Source organism: Cryptomeria japonica, chromosome 10, assembly GCF_030272615.1.
Source record: "Cryptomeria japonica chromosome 10, Sugi_1.0, whole genome shotgun sequence".
Lineage (NCBI taxonomy): Eukaryota > Viridiplantae > Streptophyta > Pinopsida > Cupressales > Cupressaceae > Cryptomeria > Cryptomeria japonica.
In genome coordinates, this window is record NC_081414.1 from 207,374,118 (window position 1) to 207,397,100 (window position 22,983).

Genomic DNA, 22,983 nt, shown 5'->3' on the forward strand with positions numbered 1-22,983 from the left:
CCACAACTTCACTACTGTAATAATAAAGGTTGCTCGGTTAGAGCTAGATGTTTAGCTATTTCTGATAGCTTACCCTGTTAGGAGTATCAAGATCTTTAGATCTACCTTGCTAAAGGATTTTACAACACTTATACAAAATGTTGTACTTGGTTAAAGGATTTACAATTTATAGACATTGTTAGATTCTTTTACCCTGTTAAAGGTTTATATTACAACTCAAATGATTCAATAAAATCTTTACAATAATCTACAACTTTACATCTGAAATGTTATAGCAGATTCTATGTGCTCAATATGAAATTACCTTGGTTATAGCATACCTCGGTAATTGATAAATCAACTCGGTAAACCCTTCTATTTACTGTGTCCCTTAAACTGTTCTTTGAAGACTTTCTTGGTGACATTTGAATATCTCTGATAGTCATAGCAGTCACAACTCAATCTGTCCTTTTATGATTTTCCTTTTTCAACTTATCTATCACACACACATGTCTCCTCTATTGATTCTCAAATCATTCTATATAAATAGATCTCTGGGATGACTATTTGGTCATGCTTCAATCATACAAACATGATTCATCAAATGAATAAACATAGAAATTATTTCATTGGATAAACCTCCTCAAAATCATACAAAATCTTGAAGTGCAATTTCCTATGCAATAATTGTTCCCTGTTCTCGAATCTTGTAACATGTTTCCACATATGTGTCCAGGTTCATTGAATCTGGTAACATGTTTCTACTCAGTTCAAATTACTCGGTATACCTTCTTTGCTTCTCGGTAGAAATAGAACATTACTCGGTAGACAACTCGGTGTATACTTAACTCTGTGACTCCTTTCTTCTATAACCAACTTCTTTAGTGCTTACCGATTGAATATTTCGGTAGTATTAACCGGCTAGAGTATATAGGATGACTTTGGACATAAAACTAATGACAACTTAATAAATAATAACAAGTTTTACTATTGATAGTTCATGGATGATGTTAGCTTTGCTCTTTTATGTGATCGCTTGTGTTTATGTGATACAATTAGTCTTTGTGTCATCTTGTGTCTTGTTCTTGTCGTGTGTCTTGTTCTTGTCTTGTGAATTTTTGTTTTGTGTGCTCTTGCATATGTTTGAGTTAGTTAAGATCCTAAGGTTGGGGGCTTGTTTCCTCAATATTAGTGATGTGTTATACTCCTTGCAGTATTGCTCCACATCTCTCATCTTCACCTCTCTTTTCCTCTACTTTACCGGTAGTAGTGGCATAAGCCATACTCCCACTAAAGTAGGGGCTAAATGTAGAGATATAAAGTTGTGCCTCCTATAATTTTAGCTATATTTGAGGTCCTCACCTTGGTGACAACATCTCCTTCACTAACTGAGACCTATTTCTGCATTCTCACCCCTTTACCCTTCCTCCTTCATGTGCTACGTCTTCTCTAGACCCTGTTCGGGACCCAAAATAGGGCAGGACAAGAACGTGACACTCCTATCTCCCTAGGATAGGGGCATGGCAGCATTGTCCCCACCCCTTAGGGTGGCCCTATGTCAGGTTTGCCCAGTCTCCTATGTACAATTTATCTTTGGGGTTTGCAATTCCTCTTTGTCGGCCTTCGGTGGTTGAAAATTAATCCTTGAGGCATGTATAAAAATGAATTCAATACCCTCATTCAAGGGAGATGAATGGATAATAAGGGATAAGAATCATAAGGAGAAGAGACAAGATTTCAAGGTCATCATCAAACATTCAAGCATTCAAGTCTTCTTCATTCATCCATTAGACCAATATTACATCATTCATTTGCAAGAATGTGTGTGTGTTAAGGTTTTGTCATACAAAATTTGTGATTACATTGAAGAAGCAAAGAAGTCATCATAAACAAGTTGCAGATCTACAAGGTATACATTTCCATTGTCTACTTTCAAGCATTTGCAATTAATTTATTTCAAGGTTGATTCCTCAACCAAGGTTCGAGTGAGGCAAAGCCCTATCCACAACCATTCTCTCTCTCTTTTTTGTATGTAGGTTGCAAGTACGTAGATGTAATTGTAGGTTTGGGCTTCATTTGTAGAGACAAAAGAACCCTTCTCATGTCATAGATTTTGTGGCGGACCATGTACGTTCCCGCCATGGTCCTGAGGAATTTTCTCCAAATTTACAAGGTAGATCTGCATCAATCTAATTAGGTCAAATCCAAATTTACAATGCGATCCTGAACTGGTAGCCCAATATTTCACTCATTTTCTCTCTCTTTTCCACATAGTCAATAGGTCAACTTTATCATTTATAAAAGAGGGTAAATTACACTTCAACCATTTGCAGTCCATTTGGAGTTCACATCCTTGTTTCCCTCGGATTTGGATCTAGCAGATTCAAGCCCCTCTTTTGAATGTAAAGTTCCTCCCAAGTGAAAATCATCCTAGTGGCTTCCTTTCTCTCTCCTAGGTGGGGAGACACTAGGATCCAATTTTCCACTTTACATGAGTACGCTAAATAGATTACCTCAGAGAGTTATAATTCAATTTCTCACACCTATAATACAAGAAATAATATGCAACCAAATCCTTCTTCACGTCTTAATTCTCAACCTATTCTTCCACTTGCACCTTGTATATCACAACATCTTGGTAAAGAGTATCATTTTATTGAAGAACTTAAACCTACTCTGCTAAGATACATTTCTTTGTGATTTACTTTAAACTTCATCCATACATCATGGAATGTTGCAAGATTCTTTAAGCGATTTAGATGTCCCATTTGTAGTGACACCTTATATTGTGTCTTCTTTGATTGACTCCATGACAACACCTAAAGCTTAAATTGCGTACACACGAGATTAGTTACCTTCTCAAGAGATTCAACATTAATATGATCCTCTTATTATTGTTGAATTTATTAATGGTAATGCTATAAGACGAACCCTTTTTGGCAATGGCTCTAGCCTTAATTTTTGAAGCATTGATCTATTGTATAAGATAAATGTGTGTGCTTCTCTTATACAACTAGATTATCTTTCTATTCGTGGCTTTTACAATGTCACTAGAACTTATTTAGGTACTATATCGTTGCCTATTAAGGTGGTACCTGCTATTCTACATGCACATATTCATGTCATGCCCGATACTCTTAACTACACATTTTTGTTAGGACGACCTTGGATTCATTCTATGTAAGTTGTTCCTTCTACTCTTCATAGACAAGATAAATTTATTTACAATAATAAGATGTATACTTTGCATGCTAATACCAACTTACAAGCTTGTTTGCAACCTCATCTTCCAAATCTTCTTTAAGTACTTCTACTTCTTCAAGAACTATTGATTCTTCTTCTATTCAAACCAAATCACCACCTTCTCCTAAAGATAATTCTTAATTTGGGTATGTACTCTTAGGTGAAGATTGGGGGTCTTTAAATTTTGTACCTTCTTTCATAGGAGAGTATAAAATCCCCCTAATACAACCTAAGACTGAAAAGGAGGATACATGGTTGAATCCCAAAAGCAACCCATTTTGTCTAAACAACTTAGTAACAAATTTGTGGCAACTTCAAAATCCAAAACTTCTTCTACTTCAACTAATAATTACATTCAATTATGAGGCCATGTTTTCCTTTACAAAAATGGTTTCTCTTTATGATCTTGGTTTTCGCATCTTGGCTAGGAGTGGATATAATGTAAATTATTGTGGTGCACATTAACAATGGATAAATGTTCCTTTAGAGAATTATGTTTGTGAAACATCTTGTAGACTTGGATATAATCCCTTTAATCCCACCAAAACCTCTAAGAGACCATCCCTTAATGTCAATTTTATTTTTTCTTCTAATTCACTTTCATTAATACATCTTGAATACATTGATTTTGACTCTCATCCACCTTCCTTCGACATATTTTCTATTGATGATTCCTTGTCTAAGCTTTTAGGAGTTTATGTTATTCTTCCTCGCTATCGCCATAATTTAATAATTTTAATAATAAATTCCCAATGTCTACTGTTTCCTAAATTTATCTTATTTATATCCTTCAACCATCACCAAGCACATCTACCCAAAAAATATGGGATAAACATTTATATCTCCATCTCACCCAATAAATCTCACATCCTTTCTGATCTTGGATCTGCTCATGGGGATTTATATATATACATTCCTCATATCCCTTCTAAATCTCTCAAACTTATTAATTTGAACATCATAATGTTGTTTGAGATTATTTTGCATACTTCATGTTTTTTCAATCATTTTCATATCAAACAAACAATCTTCATTCTTCATAGCTTGTTGTGCATTCGTGCTTGCAAAACTAAGAGAACCAAAATGTTGATTAATTCAAGGACTTCATAGGTAGGAGGGCAAGGGAGTGAGAAATATATTGAATGAATTTGTGTGTTTATCTAATTTTTAGTTTACATTTATATTCATTAGGTAGAACTTGATTGGCATGATGATTGGTTTCTTTCTTGTTTAAGATTCATAGATTAGTTTTAAAATTCAGTCATCATACATTTGACATACCTGGTGGGACAACCTTTGTCCAATAGTTGATTTTTTTATTTTATTTTTCTTGGTAGAAGTATTTTCTTTGAATTTGCAGGCATAAATATGCATTCAATATCTAATATATACATTTGAATGGTTCGGGTATGCATAATATAACTATATTTATGGATTTAATTCTTGTTTTTTCACCATCTGTTTTGGTTATTTTCCTGCATTGTTTGAAAGTTTCTCTAACATTTACCTCAAGGTGAATAACATCTCTTGAACAAAATCCATATTGTGTATAGCCTATAATTTACTTCATTTCAATCATGAAAAGCATTTTCTAAAACAAGTTTGCATGCCTCGTTTATATTTGAATGTTTGAATTTTCATCATACAATTCACATATCTTGTTTATACTTGCATATTTGGGTATTTTATCATTTAAAGTTTGCATGCTTTTCTTATTGTTTGAACTTTGCATTCTTTTCAATAGCTCATTCACCTTGTTCATGCTTCTACATTATACATTTTGTCAAGTAGTTAATGTGCCCTTGCCTACTTTCTACATTGAGCATTTTATATTATTTCATATGCTTCATGTGCCTTGTTACACCTCCATTCCCATATTTTTCAACACATTAATAGCTAGTGTGCCTTGTTTATACTTAAATACTTTCAATTTATCAAATAGTTATGTTTAAATTTGTCAAACAATTATGCTACATTTTGTGAAACAATTCAAGTTTATTATCATTAAATGTATCTTAAAATCATAGTAGGTCATGAGAGTATGTTCTTTTGAGCTTCTTGAAATTATTGTCATCCATCAGCCCACATTTTTCTATGTATTCTATCAAACAATCCACATAGTTTCTAAAGCCATTTCAACAAAACCATTTTGTGAATTTCCTATAGCCTTTACATTTCATAGTTAGTTTGTATTTATTTCATAGTTGGTTTTTGTGTGTTTGTGTTTGGTTATTTTTTGTGTGTTTGTGTTTGGTTAGTTTATGTGTGTTTGTGTTTAGTTAGTTTGTGGGTTTGTGTTTAGTGTGTTTGTAATTCATTTATTTTATTTGTTAGTTGTTTGTTAGGTGAGTAGTTATGTTTGTTATTTTGTTTATTTTGTTAGTTTGCTAGTTTGTTAGTTTTATTGTTTGTTTGTTAGTTGTTTATTTTTTACTTTGTTTTTTAGTTGGTGTGTTAGTAGTATTGTTTGTTATTTTTGTTTGTTTGTTAATTTTACTATTTGTTACTTTCTTTGTCAGTTTGTTAGTGTCTTGTTAGACATTTTGTTAGTGTATTTAGTTCTTTTTCTTGTTAGTGTTTTTTAATTTAGTTTTCAGTTTGGGACTAATCTTTATAGACTAATGAGTTGTGCAGTTTATTTTTGTATGTCAATGAGTTGGATCAAAACTACTAATGACTTGATTTATAATGAATAATTCACATTTTAGTTTTTATGTAGGTAATAAAATTTTTCTTGTATTATATTACTCCACATTATGTTTTGTGCTTCAAAAGAACCCAAGTGTTTGGTGCATTTGCACATATTTTTATATTAGTAGATCCTAAAACAATAATAAAAAGTGTCCACTCCCATTGCCTTTGGGATCCTGGGTGTAAGAGAAATTGTTATTATCTTTAGAGAGGCATGACTTGTGGGGAAAAGTACTCACTCAAGAGATCAACCTCAATCAATACTTTAAATTCAGTTTTCTATATATAAATTGGATAGAGGGTGAAAACTTTCTCCTTCTTGATGTTTCACCATTCTGCTAGCTCTCTAAATATCCACACTTGTGTTTGTGATATATCAAACCGTTTGTTGATGGCATAAGTATTGTTTGAGGGTAGGGAGACCTAACACTCAATGGACATCAATTCCCTAAATTATTTCTAAATACATAGGTTAGTAATCAACATTTCTTATTGAGTTGGTGCGGTAGTTTCATTGCAAGGGGAAAGCTAATTTTCTCCCAAGATACTCACCATATGTATTTCCTTGAGATGAGATAGATTTTTTTAACTTTGTATAGGCTATCTATAGCTTTCTAGAAAAAGGGGTGATTGAGTTTTACCTCCAAGCCTGCCCTCCTATACCTAACCTCTCTTGAAAAGACAAGATTGATAAAAAATATTTAAGGTGTTGAGTATTCAAGGTGAAGAAATAACAAGTTTTGGGCTAAATAACATGCACATTATTGGCATTTAGAGATTGTTGGTATTCATCATAAAGAGTGTATTAATGATATGTTGTCATTGATGTCAATTGAACTGGTAATGGTACTTATGATATTGTTGATATTGTTGTTTTTGCTATTGGCTAAGTAACCAATAAAAGAGCCTTGTGGAACATGTTCTAAACTAGTATGTACAATTTGTGAGTTGTACCTGTGAACTAGTATAAAGGGTTAAACCTTTCTATACTAATGTAACCGGTAAAACCCTATTAGCTGTTAAACCCTAACCGACCAAGTTTGATGATTTATTATTGGATAAGTGGTAAAGATGGGGATACGTGTGATCATTTGAATGAGGATGTATTCAAATTATTTTGGAATATTTATTCTTGTCTAGGGAAGGAGCAAAGTGGATTGCATCTATTGCATAGTGCGTGATGGGTTACACAGTACAATGAAGCGATGATCATGGAGCGGTTGAAATTGTCTTGAAGAATGTGAAGAAGATTGTCATTATTTATAACGGTCAAGATTGTACCAACTTGTTTGTAATCTCAATGATGAGAATTAGGTTTTTGCTATGTTACCAACCTAATTGATTTCTATTTAAGGTTGATGAAGTTGTTTGTAAAGGTTGTTGGCAAGGTTGATAGAAAACTTGTTGAGTGTGTAGTTGCCAAACCAGTGAATGTACTTTGAGTGAAGGAAGATTCAAAGTTATATAAGGATATGATCAAGCAAAAGTAGTGTTATTTAGACAGATCAACAAAACTATTATTTCCTAACAATTACAATAGAAGTTAAATCCCTTAACTGGGTGAGGTCTAACAACTATGGTTACTCATTAAATCACCTAACAAGGTGGTCCATTAGCTTGGATTATTAAATCCTCCAACGAGCTACTCCTAACAGGGTATTGTGCTTTTGACAAGGCATATTTGTAAAATCCCTTAATCGGGTCATTCCTAAACAAGAATTAGTTCCTAATAGGACTTATTGTAAAGTTGTAATAGGCTTTGGCTCCTAATAGAGCGAACTTAAAAAGAGTTTAGATATCTATCCTTGTGAGTTACATCTCATCGTGGTTTTTACCTATTTGGGTTTTCCAAGTATAAATATTTGTGTTGAGTGGTGAATGATTTTGTGGTTGTGACTTTATTTGTTCATATGCTTAATTTCTGATAAGGCGTGTTATGTAGAAGCATTGAGAAGTGAATGTGTTTAGTTATGATTGAGCATTGCTGATTTACATTAATGTTGAAGTTGTTTACTATTAAAGCTATCATAACAGTTAAACCAGTTGATGCCAAGTATCCTATAAATATTGATCTTGACTGAGATATGTTTACTTTGTTTGACTGAGTTTGAGTTTGGGAACTTTGTAAGTTTTTCAATATACTAGGTCACCCTCCCCTCTTAGTATTCTACCAGATAGTTATTCTTTGATCATACCACCAATTAGTATCAGAGCTACTCAGGTCCTCTTAATCTAAAAGCCTAACAACTTGAGGGAAATATCTTGTAGATAGTGATGAAGAAAGAAGGTCTGAAGTTTAACAAAGATAACTATAAAATATGGAGTGATAGAATGAAGATTTATATTAAGAGTCTTGGTAGTCAGTATTTGGATCATATAGAAAATAAGTATACTGCACCTACTGGACCCCTGATTGATGATCAGAAGAAAGAACAACAAGAAAATCACCAAGCATTAGAAGCTATTATTAGGTCCTCGTCTGATGCTAAATATGTAGATGTTCATGGTCTTAAAACTGCATATGAAGTATGGAAGAAACTAGAAGATATCTATAGCGGTGATGAGCATGTCAAGATTGCTAAAGAAGAGAGTCTAAGAGGAATGTTTGATGGCATGAGAATTTCTAAAGGTAAGAACATCTAACAATATAGTCAAAATATTAAAGAGATAGTTGGTGAGATAAAGAGTACAGGAGGGAAAGTGGAAGATGCCACAGTAATTAGTAAAGTACTGAGAACCCTAGTTCTGGTGTATGCTATCCAAGTTGCAGCTATTCAGGAGCTGAAATCTATTGATAAGAAAAAGGTAACTCTTGACTCTATTATTGACAAACTTACTGCTTTTGAACTAAATGGCTATGATGGTAGTGTACAGAGATTAGAATCTGCATTTAGAGCTTTTGTCTCTAACCCATCTATGAGAAGAAGTAGAGATAGCAACCATAACTATGAGTCTAGATCGAGTAGAGATGTTGAAGATGATGACGGTTTAGTATATCTTGAAGCATTGTTGCCAAAGTGACTTCCTAGAGGAACCAGTAAATATAAAGGTAAGATACCTTTAAAATGCTTTGCATGCAACAAGATTGGTCATATAGCAGGAAATTTACCTAATGATGAAAATTAATACAAAAGAGAAAAATTTAAGATGTACAAGGGCAAAGGCAAAAGAGATTGTCTTTTATCTATTGATAGTGGTGCTACTGATAAAGAATCTGATGATGATGGTGAAGGTATTATGTTTGTAGCCATTAAGGAAGAAATATCATGTCAGAAAGCACTAGTATCAAGAATGGATAACTCTGATGATTGGATCATTGATAGTGGTTGTTCACATCACATGACTGGTGATCGGAGCAAATTGCTTTTCTTGAGGGAATTTGATGGTGTTGTTGTCAGATTTGGCAATGACTCACCGTATATGGTGAAAGGAAAAGGAGTTATTTCTCTTAATGGGAAAATTTGTGCTGATGATGTCTACTGGGTTGAAGGCCTAAAGAAAAATCTTCTTAGTGTGGCACAACTTAATGACAGAGGATACCCACTAGAATTCAGAAATGGTATATGCAAATTCTTTGACCACAAAGGTGAATTAATTGCAACTGGTAAACAGACCAAAGGTAATCTTTTTCATCTCAATCCTAAATTTATCAACTGTTTGATTACAAAAATGGATGATAGATGGTTTTGGCATAGGAGATTTTGTCATATTAAATTTTACAATATTATTAAAGTAAGTAAGTCTAAGACTGTAAGAGGTTTGCCTCAGCTAGACAAACTAGTTAATGCTCTTCGTAAAGAATGTCAATTAGGGAAGATGTCCTCTTCAAATTTTAAGAGCAAGTCTTTCTCAATAGAGACCTTGTTAGATTTGGTTCATACTAATCTATGTGGACTAATTAGAACAAGAATCATTCAAGGTGATAGATACTTCATAATCTTCACTGATGATTGTTCAAGGATGATGTGGGTCACATTCTTGAAGGAGAAAAATGAATCCTTTGATAAATTGAAGGTATTCAGAGCCTTAACTGAGAAAGAGAGTGGGAAAAAGATAAAGTGTCTAAGAATAGGTCAAGGCAATGAATTGACTTCTACAAAGTTCACTAAATATTGTGATGATAATGGTATCAAGCGGCAACTTTCTACACCAAGGACACCACAACAAAATGGTATAGCAGAAAGAAACAACTAGTTAGTGGTTGAAGCTACTAGGACTATGTTGATACAAGGAGGGGTATCAAAAACATTTTGGAGAGAAGCTGTAAGTACAACAGTCTATACAATGAATCGGGTTTTGGTGAAAAGAGGTAAGGACAAAACCCCATATAAGTACTAGTATGGGAGATCACCTGATGTCATCTATTTTAAAATATTTGGAAACAAATGTTTTATTAAAAGAGGTGATTTCATAAGCAAGTTTTAATATAAGAGTGATGAAGGCATATTTCTTGGCTATTCCACCAAGAGTAAGGCATATAAATGCTTCAACAACTAGACACATAAAATTGTTGAAAATGTTGATGTTTGTGTAGATGAATGTCCTGAAATTTTAGAAGGAACCAGTTCTGAGAAGAAGGATGAATATCCTTGCGTTTTTCTTTTAGAACTTGAAGCTGTTAAATCAGAAACTGGTAAAGGAAATCCTGATGAAGTTGTTCAACCAAAACAAGTAAATTTAGAGGAAGATGACAATGATGAAGCTAAACCTAAAGAAAATGATCATGTTTTACCTAGGTATGTGAGACTATATCACAACCTTGAACAAATAATTGGGAATAAGGATGCAGGTGTACAAACTAGAAGGAGATTAAGAGAGAACTCTTGCATGATCTCCACCTTTGAACCTAAAAGTGCTAAAGAGGCATTTGGTGATGATCATTGGGTGAAAGATATGGAGGAGGAGTTGGATCAAATTGAGAAGAACAACACTTTGACCCTCGTAGCCCGACCAGTAAATAAGAATGTTATAGGTACCAAATGAGTGTTTAGAAACAAATTAAATGAAGATGGTGTTGTGATTCTCAACAATGAAAGATTAGTTTGCAAATGTTATGTGCAAGAAGAAGGAGAAGATTATGGAGAAACACTTGCACTAGTAGCAGGACTGGAAGGTGTCATAACATTGCTTGCATTTGCAACTTATAATAAGTTCGAGGTATACCAGATGGATGTCAATTCTGCATTCTTGAATGTGATACTGGAAGAAGAAGTTTATATAGAGTAGCCTGATGGTTATGCATTGATAGATATGGAAGACATGGTATACAAATTGCATAAGGCCTTGTATGGACTAAAGCAGGCACCTAGAGCATGGTATGAACGACTTCATACTCATCCGATGAAGATAGGCTTTACTAGAACCAGTGATTCAAACAACATTTATCTCAAGTCTAAAGGAGATGAAATAATGGTCAGTGAAATATTTGTAGATGACATCATATTTAGAGGTAATAATGACATGATTAATTGTTTTGCAGATGTAATGAAGAATGAATTTGAGATATCACTAGTAGGGGAAATAAAAAATTTCATAGGCTTATAGATACAACAAATGAAGAATGGCATTTATATTACTCAATCCAAATATGTGAAATAAGTTTTGAAAACTTTTATTATGAGTGAGAGTAAACCAGTGGGAACCCCAATGGTTACAGGTTGTAAATTGTCCAAAGATGATGCATCTAAGTCTGTAGATAAAAAGGAATACAGATCAATGATTAGAAAATTACACTATGTTGTTCATAGTTGACCAGTTATTGTCCATGCAGTTGGTATTGTTAGTATATTTCAGAAGAGTCCTAAGGAGGCACATATGATGGCAACCAAGAGAATTTTGAGATATTTGAAAGGTACTATTGACTATGGAATATGGTATCCATATGGTGTAAATTTTGATTTGAAAGCATACACAGATGCTAATTGGGTAGGAAACATTAATGACCGTAAGAGTACTACTAGTCGAACATTCTTTCTAGGAGGAAGGTTAGTTTCTTGGAGTAGCAAAAAGAAGAGTTGCACTTCACAATCTACTGTTGCAGTTGAGTATGTAGCAGATTATATGAATTGCACACAAGTTGTGGATGAGGCACATTTTGGAAGGTTTGAAGATGGAAATATCTATACCTATAAAGATTTTGTGTGATAATACAAGTGCAATAAACATTTCCAAAAATCTTGTTTTGCATGCAAGGACTATGCACATTGAATTGAAATCACTTCTTGAGGGAAAAATTTCAAAGTAAAGATGTTATCTTGGAGCATGTTCCTACCAAGGAGAAGCTTGCAGAAATCGTTACCAAAGCTCTTCCTGAGACCACTTTGGAGTATTTTAGAAGTCAATTGGTGGTTGTCCCTCTTCATGAAGTTAGTTGAGCATGATGTTGATTGCATCAGTCCCTGACTTACTTGTAGAATCTCATATGTACTGATGAAGGAGTGGATGTACTCCATAGGGGAAGTGGAATTACATGTTTTACTTTCACTTTGGCATTGCTGATATTGTTGTTTTTGCTATTGGCTAAGTAGCCTGTAAAAGAGCCTTGTGGAACATGTTGTAAACTAGTATGTACAATTTGTGAGTTGAAGTGGTGAACCGATATAAAGGGTTAAATGTTTCTATGTAATGTAACTAGTAAAACCCTATCAGTTGCTAAAAAGTAACTGACCAAGTTTGATGGTTTATTATTTGATAAGCGTTAATGATGGAGACACATGTGATCATCTGAATTAGGATATATTCAAATTGTTTTGGTGCTTTTATTCTTGTCTAGGGAAGGAGCAAATTGGATTGCATCTATTGCATACTATGTGATGGGTTACATAGTCCGATGAAGCGATGATCATGGGGCGGTTGAAATTGACTTGAAGAATGTGAAGAAGATTGTCATGATTTCTAAAGGTCAAGATTGTACTAACTTTTTTATAATCTCAATGATGAAAATTAGGTTTTTGTTGTGTTACCAACCTAATTGATTTCTATTTAAGGTTGATGAAGTTGTTTGTAAAATGTGTTGGCAAGGTTCATAGAAAACCTGTTGAGTGTGTAGTTTCCAAACGGGTGAATGGATCTACAATCTGAGTGAAGTTAGATTGAAGGTTATAGAAGGATCTGATCAAGTAAAAGTAGTGCTATTCAGATAGATCAACAAAACTATTGTTTTCTAACAATTATATCAGAAGTTAAATCCATTAATCTAGTGAGCTCTAACAAGCTTGGTTACTAATTAAATCCTCTAATAAGGTGGTCTATTAGTTTGGATTCTTAAATCCTCTAGCGAGGTTACTCCTAATAGGATATTGTGCTTTTGACAAGCCATATTTGTAAAATCCTTTAACTGGGTTATTCCTAAACAAGAATTAGTTCCTAACATGACTTATTGCAAAGCTCTAACAAGATTTGGCTCATAACAGGAGAACTTCAAAAGAGTTTAGATAGCTATCCTTGTGAGTTCCATCTCACTATGGTTTTTACCTATTTGGATTTTCCACGTATAAATATTTGTGTCAAGTGGTGAATGCTTTTTTGGTTGTGACTTTATTTATTGATATGCTTAATTTTTGATAAGGCATGTTATGCAGAAGCATTGAGAAGTGAATATATTGAGTTATGATTGAGCATTGCTGATTTACATAAATGTTGAAGTTGTTTACTGTTAAAACTATCATAACAGTTAAACCAGTTGATGTCAAGTATTCCTATGAATATTAATCTTGACTAAGATATGTTTACTTTGTTTGAGTGAGTTTGAGTTTGGGAACTTTGTATCGGTTTTTCAATATATTGATTCATCCCATTCCCCTCTCAATATTCTACTAGATACTTATCCATTCATCATACCATCACACATTTCAATCCAAATGACCTTAGGTAGAGAGACTTTGTCTTCAAGTATTTTTTATTGTGTTTATGCCTATGTAAATTGACCTTGAGAGGCTGCTAAATATACACATTACATTTATACTACTTCATATAATACATTTAGACATTGTGTTTTTTTTCTTGAGTGATTTCTTATAACATTAGTCACTTACAATAAAGCAAAAGTTGATCAAATATTCAAAAAAATAAACATTATCACTAAACATTGAACTCATGATTTTGAAGATAAAACCTATGTCTTTGAACATCATACATTGTACCGTTGAAATAAATAACTCAAAACATAATCATTCCAATTCTCTGAGGGCATCATTCTCAAGTTTTTATCTTTTAGGTTTGAAACCTTCAGTCCTTGTGTATTTAGATCATTTCATTTAGTCATCATATGAGAAAAATATTTCAATAAATGTTACTAAAAAGTGTTTTTTTCATCATACATGACATAGGGTTCACATCCATCCTCTTCTAAAAATCCTATAATTTAATATATCCTAACTCTATATCTTTTATACCATTTGGGTTAGTGAAAATCATAGCCTGGACATTATACCGTAGATAATTTTACTTTATTTAGTGTAATTCAATAGCTACAACATTATATAGATAACAATTAAGAAGAAGAAATTATGGTTTAAAAACCATGAGGATGTATACTTTAGGTCAATTTTTCCATTTATGATGTAGAATTATTAATGAAATTGTAAACAAATATTATAAAAATATTGCATAGAAATGTCTATCTAGAGAAATAATCAAGTGAGATTCACCTTAAACTCTTTTTGTAAAAGAAGGAAAGCTAGAGTAGGTAATGGTGAGTGTAACAACTGCCATGCATTCACAATACTTCTTTCTAGTTGATGAGAAATTAAGACAACAATATAATTATCGAACTATAGACTTTGCATATATGTGTGTGATGGATACTAAGGCACATGATATGTATATTTCATTAATAGATCTATAAAATCAATAAATAAGGAAATTTTAATGACTAATAAAAAATATAGTCAACAAGCATCTTCTTTAGTGAAGTCTCTATGGTGTGAGAATATTTAAAATTTGATTTCCTCCCTTTTCTTTATTGGAAAGGGTGATCATTCATGAACAAGCCCTTTGTTGGTGTAATTATCTTTTCATCTTTGTTATAATTACACTTTACTCAACTTTAATTAGATACACACATAACATTGTAGTTTGCATATTAGACACTTAGGTAGATGTGCATACATTGGGAGTGTGTATGTAGGATAATTTCCACCTTTTATGGTGTGATCTTGTTGTTACTTGATCATATCCACTTATAGTGGGATGGTAATTCCACCTTCGGTGGGTGATCCACTTCATGTGGAATATTTTACTATTTCTCCTACCTACCCTTTCATCTCATTGTAACACATATAATTATTGTGTGCTCTCTTGTCTCTTATCTTAGCCTTTATAAGAAGGCTTATCACACATTGTATGTAATGATGATCTAGTTGATCTCTTTTGTAACTTGATAGGAATACAATTTAGTCTTGTCATATTTTATTCTTTGTTGTTATTGTGCTATCTATTGGTTTCCTTGATCTTTGTTTCTTTAAGGATAATCTCACACCCTTTTAGAAGAGAACATACATCTTGAACCACTTGAGTCACTAATTGAGACTTTCTACTTGTTTTGCATTTTTTACAATAAATAAATTTTTAGATATGTGAACTTGAATTCTCACTATCTCACAAATTTATTGAAATATTTGAACTAACACTTCCCCTTTGGCAAGGAACTAAATTTGAGAACTAATAATTGTACCAGTGGTGTGCGAAGAAAAAATATTTTTGAAAATGAAAAAGTTCATGAAGGGATAATATCACTGAATAAAGGAAAGTAAAGAAACAATATTAAGAGCACTTGGTTAATATAATGGAAAATAAAAAAAATTCAATAGAAAGATACATTAGCAAGACTAAAGATTATAGAAAGATGGTTCACCCAAGGAACATCTTGTTGAAAGGAAACCAAAAGAATTAAGAATTTGAAATTTTTTTTTGAGAAAGATAAAAAGGAAAGAGAGGGAGAAGATCTAGAAGATAAAAGGTGCCATGAGAAGAACTAAGGTAAGCAAAAGGGATTTAGCTTATATTGAGAAATTATTGGAAGAGAAATACATTACTTATATGTCATTCATATTTAAATTTTGTCTAATATATCCAAGGCCCCCATTCTTTAACCTAACTCTTAGCTGAAAGGATTCTCTAATTCATTCCCTATATTATCCAAACCATCTCCATCATAACCCATTATTTTCATAGGATCAATATTGGTCCTCTTATGATGGCTATTCAATTCATCAATATACTTCTCATAACAGGAATGTTCTTCATATCCAATCCTCTTACAATATTTACAAGTAGGTTTTTCCTTCTTAGCCGAGTCTTTTTATTTAGATCATTTATTATATGTGTGGCTTTTTGTTTAATTTCAATTAATTCTAGACTCAGATTGTCATGACTCTTTATATACCTTAGGATAACTAACCAATAAACCCTGATTCTTTGATGGCTTTATGAGACCCATAGAAAGAAGCTTCTATCGTTCATGTATCAACATCTAAAAACGGTTATAAATGAAGGCTTTAACACAATTTCATCCTATAGTAAGTCTTTGAGTGTAAAAGATATAAATAAAAGATGCATATTGAAGACCACATTTATTTAGTTTGTTATAGACTAAATGTATATCATTTTTCTCGATACAAAATGCTTTACATATTTCTCTTAAACTATAAACCTTAGTTATATATTCCTAGATTTTGTTAAATTTCTTTGGATCAAGACCCATTAAATCATTATCACTCTAATAGCCTCTAACTTTATCTGTTGTACCATACAATATTTTTAACTTTTCCCAATTTTCATATGAACTTTAATATTCTTCAATCTAAAATATATGAGAAATGGAAATAAAACTACAAAGACATCAAAGAAATTTTTATTTTTGAAGCATTCATTTTATCTTTCTCTTATCATTAGTAGGTTCAACTACCTTTTTCTCAACATGCATAGTGTAGCCAAGTTGCATTAAGTTTTTCCTTGCATGTTAATACCAAGTTGCATACATGTATGGTGTTGGCAAAGGAACCTTAGAATAATCCCATGTGTGGAATAAAATGAGCAAAAATAAACAACCAAAAAGTACACACAACAAGAGAGAACCCCCTTTTTCACTCAATCAAGAATCTCCCTAACAAAAAAAAATTTTACAATATGAAATTATTTTCTATAATTTTATAATGTTCAAAAATAAACTCAAACATTGAAATGAAAAAAAAAAACTAAATATAACCTAAAACTTGCACCAATCTCTAGTGCTTGAGAAAATGTCCAATTATAGAAAAGAATCACCTCAATTTGATGTCATATGTGCCTTTAGATATAGTAAGAAAATATAATTTATATAAAAATAAGTTCACTTGAATAAAAACCAATAAAACCACTATGGATACTTCGAAATTTTACCCAAATAAAAAAAAATGCACTTACAAATGTCTTCTACACTCCAGAATTAACCCCGCATTTGAGATTTCTATATTCAACAAAGTTATGAAGATGTGTTCTACACTATAATCTAGTTTATGAATGCCACAAGAGGTGGAAAGATTATAATTTCAAGAGCTTCTTGGAATTCTTTCTTCGAGACTTGGTTACTAATCATGACATAATTATGTTGTGAAAGAGTTGACAAACTTGAGGAGCTTAATAAGGCGGTGCTTAATGTGGTTGAGGGCTTACCTCTTGTGGACAAGATAGAGGTTTACAAAGAGTATTACATGGACATCTCAACACCATTAACTTTGTTTAAAGATCTACATGATGCTCATTACAAATTGATGTGAAAGCAGCAGTACCCTGTGTTTTATTATTAAATGTTGAATACTCTTTTGAGAATTTCTTTTCTTTTTCATAGGTGAGGGCTAACTTCATCAGCATGTAGAATATAGTAAGACTTTCAATTTTTTAAGAAATTTAAAATAGACACTTAACTATCTACAATTAAGGTTTGAAAACATGACTCATCATGCAACTCATCATCCGTAGATGTTTGGGCTTTGTTGGATTTTGGACTTGGAAGGATCTTACTGTGCTTTGAGGGAAGAAAACCAGCTTATAATTCCACTTCAGATGTTCCTATTAGGAATTGAACTTGGGTCTCCACAATGAGAACCCAATGTTTTAACTAGTTAAGCTCAACCCCTTGGATAAGTTGAACTTATTATTAGTTTATATTAGTTTATATTATTCTTTATGCGGCCTAATTAAGTCATGAAGTGGGATACTATAATATTCACCCATGAACATGTGTTTGAAAATAAATGTGTTCTCCTATACATAACTATAAAATAAATATTCAATTAAAAAAGGAATTTGAGGTCTATGCAATATAATGGATCCCACTAGATCTAATGGTGTGTATTCATTCTTTGTTGTGCATGCTTCATGGTGAAATTCATAATAGATGAATATTTACAATCATAATCATTATCTTTTATCAAGCAAGTTATATAAATTCTCAAAGTAAATATACTATCAACAATTGTGAGAAAGAAGATAGAGTAGGCTTTGAAAAAATTGCATACGGAAAGTAATATAATAACTATATTGTACAAAGTTAACCAAAATTGTGTTAGTGATAGAATAAGAACCTTTAATTAGTTGTATCCACATTTAAGCATTATGTAGCAATTAGTAAGACATGTTAAATAATAGGAATATTAATAATATAGGAATGTATATACCAATAATTTGGCTTCAATAGGACAACCACATAATTATCTATGTAAGATAGGTTTCCTAGTGGAGATAGGGATCTAGTTGTGTGAGCTATTAAATATTTTAATGCAAACAAATTATGGGAGGAAGATCATATCGTAAGTATTTTTTTTAATATATTTTTAAATACACATTAAATGCAAAACCTTTTCAATGTCAAAGAAGAAAAAATATTAAAAAAATTATTTTTTACAAGAAAAAGTGAAAAAAATAAATCATAAAGCTTCTAATGGATTAGTTTTGCATGATGGTATTAAGAAGAAAACTTTATAGATATTTTTTGTGTTTCTTTCCTATGTTACACGACCTTTTTAAACAATTAGCATGAGGAAGAAAATAAAGCATTATATATTTTGATATGGATAATTAAAGAACCATTGTCTTTTGATCTTGAAGGAGTGTGTCTATACCCTTCTCTTGTAAGCTACATTATTTTGAGAAAGAAAAAAATACTTAATTCTTTTTTACTTTTAGGAAGCAGATCTAGGGCTTTGACCATCTAAAACAATGATCATAAATACTAAGGGTGAATAAAAAGGCATGCCTCTTAAAATTTTTATATTTTCCATTTTAGATATGAACCCATGAAATTTCTTTCTTGAAAAAGTGAGGCATTAACAAAATTTACCTTCTTCTTATGATTGTTTGATATTGTTGCACTTTTAAATTCATGAATATCCTACAAAATCTATATATCTATCTTAAGACTTTCAACCATATTCTAGTGAGGTACAAGAGATCCATACCATACCTTAAGATTAGTAATAATTTACCATGTGGTAAGATAGAGATAACCAAGGTAAAGCCTTTGGTCACCTTTTCCAAATTATTTAATGTGTAAATGGCTGTCCCTATCTATCTATTCACATGTAAATAGTTGTAATGAATAAATTTTAAATATGGTCCTACACTAAGAATCACTTCCAACTAATATATTTTTTTACTCTCCTTGTTTATTATGGTCTTTCCCAAGTGTTAGATTACAATATCCCCACTTGAATCCTAAGGATAACCTCACTCTTTGAGGCTTATATTGTATTTTATATTTTACATTATTCTTAGTTTAAGATTTTAAAAATAAAAAAATAAAAAAATTGTAAAATCCAAGAAAGTAAAGAGGTAGCTACTTTCCATTAATATCAATGAAAGTTTACAATTTCAAACTGAACAACATGGTCTAAATGACTTCAATGACTTGCTGGAACCTCTCAATTTGTTCAGCAAGGAGCAGACTCCCACGGACTTCAGCTATGATGAAAACTACCTTCAGGTGCTCCTCCACAGAGCTATACTCACATCCACTCACCTTGACAACCTTGGACTTCTCCATTGCCACTTTTTTTTCCTTAATCGTCTTGCCTTTTATATAGCCGAGTGTGTATCCTCGGAAATATCTTGATCTTTATCCCTGTACATATGCTCCGCTCGCAATTTTATGGGTAATTATTCTACGCCTTCACTTCACTTCACTTGAACATATCTCATCGTCGATTTGGTCAATTGCATGATTCGAAAGGAAGTCTGCATATGTCCAGCTTGATGCCTTCCCAGTAAAAATGGTCCGTACGACATTGAGGGAGTCTCCTTCAATGTCCAAATGTCCATCTTCTACATTTTGGCAGCCATATTAACAAGCCGGCATCCTTTACATCATTTTTTTATAATTAAATAACTAGGGCAACTTTATCTGCAGTTCTTATCTCCGTGATTTACGGATAACTGTCGATGCTTGGTCCTCCTTACATTAAGCCTGAGACTTATTGAAAACTTGTGACTGCATGATAATTGCATGCTGTATGCGCTCTATGCATAAGCTAACTAAAGCAGACAACAGTTTATCTCTATATCTCTGCAATATTCACCGTTATTTCTATGGTTACTTGTTATATTTATATTCATGCAATTACTGTAAGTCTAATACAAAATAGATTTAATTTTCATTCTTTCAGCTCTGTTTTTCTCTTCTGTTCAATATTATCTACAGGCTTTGCTTTTCTTATTTTCTAAGATCTGTACTCTGTTAGCTAGAAAATAAGAAAAGAAAAACTTGCAGATAACATTGCACAGAAGAGAAGAACAGAGCTGAAAGAATGAAAATTAAATCTCTCTTGTATTAGAATATTACAATAGTTGCACGAATATAAGTACTGTTAGTAACCGTAGAAATACCGATGGATATTGCAGAGATATAAAGATAAACTGTTGTTACAATAATTGCAGAGATACAACAAGTAACCGTAGAAATACCGGTGGATATTGCATAGATATAAAGATAAACTGTTGTCTTCTTTAGTTAGCTTATGCATAGAGCGCATACAGCATGCAATTATCATGCAGTCACAAGTTTTCAATAAGTCTCAGGCTTAATGTAAGCAGGAGCATGCATCGGCAGTTATCCGTAAATCACGAATAGAAGAACTGCGGATAAAGTTGCATTAACACCCCCCTTAAGTCTAACTAAGGAGATAAGGATAATAAAAAGGAAAAACTCAGTGGGAACAAACCCCCAAATAATAAATGTTGTTTTTATGACACTTAATATGCTACAGTGTTCTTCAACGAAGAAGATGATCTCATAAAAAGTGTCTATTTGTGCTTTCTCAAAGAAGAGAAAGAATGTCAATACAAAATGTAGTATAGTGAATTCTGTAGTAGATTCCTTTGCAATAAATGATGCCTCTTTTTTTTGGAAGATAGAAACCTCGAGCTATCAAACTGTTGAATTCCCACTCAAGTGAAATGTATGAAGGCATCAAGATGAATGATTCTAGAAAATACTCATGTTTCTCCAATCCAATGCTGAACTACAACTCTGACATACACGATTTTAGAACAATGACCATTGAAATGTGAGATTTGTTCGGATGTGAATCCGAATGTGTCAACATAGTAGCATGGAAAAGCTCAAAGAGAACAAGAGAATCCAAACCAAAAGAAGATGCAACTTGATGTGAACTGACATCCGAGAGAACACGTGTCGTCAATGTTGTCATCATGATCGTACAGAGATTCAACAAACAAATCATAAATGTCTAATAGGATGATATCTCGCTCATCAAGAGAACATGAATAAACCTATTGAAGAGAATCTGAAGTAGCGTTCGGAGAAGCCAATATCTCTATCAAACTGGTAGCTGGAGGTGACTAAACAACTTCCAATACTGGAGTTGTTGAAAGAGGATAAGTACGAGGAGATGTCTATGTGTAATCAAGACAATCAAGACTCTTCCAATAATAAATTTCCTCTTCAGTGTCATTGTCATACATAGGATCATCATCATTATCAAGAGAGAGAATCTTGTCTTCATCTCAAAATTGAGGTTCATTGGGATCTCCATACATCTCCCATAAAGTGGCCCAAAGAGTGTGAGGGCACTCAATGTGTGATATAGCCCATGATGTATAGTCCCGAATAGTTAAACCAAGCAATCCGAAGACATGATCATTTCTACTTTCCCATACAGATTTCTAGCAACAAGTACTTGGTTTGGGAATAAGTCCATATAAATGAGGCAAAAGGTAAATCCATCAACAATGCTTTAGGATTCCATCACGTCGGGACTTGTAATTTTCTTCTTCCAAAAAAATGACACATGGATGATATCTAATTCCCATTTGAGACTAGACTACCCCTTTTGGAACTTTATTTTAGTTCATTTTTTATACAAAAACATTAATAGATACCCCCAAAGCAATGATAATTCCATTCTAAAACAACTCAAAATTTAAATACTTGCAAAAAATAAATGTTCTTGTTTCTTCTAGCTCCCAAGCTTTTATACCATGTTAAATTTTGCAAACCTGCAAACAGTGTACAAATCTACACAAGATCTAGTTAGAAAATAAGAAAAGAAAAACTTGCAAATAATATTGCATAGAAGAGAAAAACAGAGCTGAAAGAATGAAAATTAAATCTCTCTTGTATTAGAATTACAATAATTGCATGAATATAAATACAACAAGTAACCATAGAAATAATGGTGAATATTGCAGAGATATAAAAAAAAATGTTGTCTACTTTAGTTAGCTTATGCACAGAGCGCATACAACATGCAATTATCATGCAGTCACAAGTTTTCAATAAATCTCCGGCTTAATCATCAGGAGGAGCATGCATTGGCAGTTATCCGTAAATCACAAAGAGAAGAATTGCAGATACAATTGTGCTAACATTTAAAGCTCGAAGCCCTATACCTTCAAATACAAAATTTAAGACTTCTATATATATTGTAAAATTTGACCATTTGTCATAATTTTTAGAACAAAAACCAAAAAGATCTACACCATTTATATAATTACCATCTTGAAGTATTTTATATTACAAAGAAACTATCTTATATTTATGACTTAGACCTATATATGAGCTCCCTAACGGTAAAC